Genomic DNA, 2356 nt, shown 5'->3' with positions numbered 1-2356 from the left:
GATATTGCTGGAATTCAGTAAAATTTTGCTAGATGACAGCTCAGGATGGAGTAATCAAGGAGGTAGCATTTTAGGTCATGTTCTTTGCAGGTTCATTGTTACTCAAATCATCCTCAAATGTCAAACCTTTCGTGGTGAATAATTTTAAAAAATCAATAATAGCTCTAGTAAAGAATTGAAGTTGTATCTGTTTCTGACTTAAAGAATGAAAAATAAGAAACAGTGCTCTTCCTCATTTATAATGTCTCTGTATCTCTGTCTGTACCTTTCTTTCTGTATTTATTATGTGACCTTGCCCAAGCCATCAAACTATCCTGTATTTGTCTTTCTTTTAAAATGTTTGTAACTTACGGAAGATATTAAGACTTGTAAAGAGGTGAATTTATATATTAGGTCAGTTTTGCAAATAGCTGCATGTTAAATAACCTTTGAACCTGGCACCCATTCTTGTCATGATGCAGCCACTGTCTGGCTACATGTGAGGAGTAATCCTTTCACATACCATTACATTCACGCCTCTACTCTGCTGGTCTGGGATCCAGCTGCAGAAATGGAGGTCTTCATAATGTCTGGACATAACTGAACATGAGTGTTTACAGGTGGCTGTTGACCAGCAAGAGACACCTGGAGGAAAGCATTCATGAACTACCTGCAAATATTTGGGCAGATTTATTTCCGCCACTGTGTTCATCTCACTGTCCTTGCTCACCTGCAAACAATCGGAATATCCCAGGCTTGACCATCAGACTACCCAGTTCATAGACTGCACAAGGGGCAGAGCATGACTGAAGCCCGGCAAATGAGTTTTCTTGGGCAGTTTAATGTGCACTCTGGGAAAGAGAAGACCTGCCTCATTCTTGGATCCTGACCACTGAGAAGTGAATCCTGTGCTGCCAGGCGTCACCATGTGAAGTAAGTCAGCTTAACCTACGGAGAAAAGCAGAGAGGTGAGGAGGAAGGAGAGAAGAGGGAAAAGGGAGAGGAAGAAGAGACTCTCATTCTACTTGACATCACTTGAACCCCTGAATCCACACGTATCTGAAGTTAGATCTATCATTGTATATAACAAAAGGCAAAAATAAGAACATTAGAGAAATATATTTGGTTGTGTATTTGTAGATTTTCTCTAGGAGGGTACACAAGAACATGATAGCAATGGTTGCCTCCAGGGAGAGGAATGGAGAAGCTGGGAGACAAGGGTGGGAGGGAGCCTTGTTAATCGTGTACTCATTGGCACTTTTTGAATTTCGCACCATGCCAATGCTAATCAAGTGTAGATAAATAAAATTAAAATAAAATTAAAATGAAATGTAAATAAAATCTTCCACTTAAACCAGTTTATAGATAATAAAATCTCTTTAAGAGAGAAAAACAGATCTTTAGAGAAATCATCCTTTACCTTCCAAGTTCCTTTCTTAAAGTTTTTTCCCCCCTGCTGCGGACAGATCAGCCATCCATTTCTACTGCGCAAATGTACACGGTGAGAAGAGCCTCAATCCACCGTCCTGAGAGAGGAGGATTCCCAGGGTTTTCGAAATCACCAATGTAGCTCCACACTTTGTGGAATGGCTTTCATCCTGCAGCTAAAATTGACAACGTGTTTTCACTGCGGAGTTGTTCATGCTGAGGCTGTCCGTCTTTGGAAGATTCCAGGCCTTGTGCCTGATGGATGCAAACGCACCGTGAAGCCCGGCCCGGAGAGGAACCTTTCACTTCCCAGTGTCTCTATCAGGACCTGGAGCTTCCAGCATAAGCCCGAATGCGTCCCTCGCCTGCAGCAATCTTCGGGCGTCCTTCTGCCAGCGCTGGCTCACTAACCCCGCGGTGCGGCCGGGGTGGGGCTTAGAGCGATTTGGGCGCGCAGTGGCCTGGGACAGCTCCCCGAGCCCAGCGCGAACCCAGTCCACGCGTGTTGAACGAATGAGAGTCTCTAGCACAGTAAATTCATGAGAGAATGAAAGGAAGTCAAACCGGGCTCACCACGGAGACTTTAAATACCCTGGGACTGACTGTAAAGTGAGGGAGAGCGGTCTTCTGAGGAGCGACACGCCGGCTCTAGTGAGGCTCCGGTGGGAGGGCGCCCACACTCCGGCCCGCGAGCGACGGCGTTGGTAGAGCCAGGCCGGCCCGGGATCCGGTGACCCGACACTCTGCGGTCAGGGAGGGGCCGAGCCTCCGGGGCTCAGGGGCAATGGACAGGAAAAGCGTTACTTCGGACCTGGGAAAGCCTGAGGTTCCATATGGGGGCTCTTGGGTCGTGGCCCCTAGCGCGTGCTGCGCCGCAAGGGTGCGCCTGGGAAGGGGCGCAGGTCCCCGCCCACGGCGCGCGCAGCCCCAGCCCCGCCTCCTCCCGAGG

Source organism: Pteropus vampyrus, unplaced genomic scaffold, assembly GCF_000151845.1.
Source record: "Pteropus vampyrus isolate Shadow unplaced genomic scaffold, Pvam_2.0 Scaffold35, whole genome shotgun sequence".
Classification (NCBI taxonomy): Eukaryota; Metazoa; Chordata; class Mammalia; order Chiroptera; family Pteropodidae; genus Pteropus; species Pteropus vampyrus.
The sequence above is the reverse complement of the archived record's forward strand: the minus strand, read 5'-3'. Positions refer to the sequence as shown.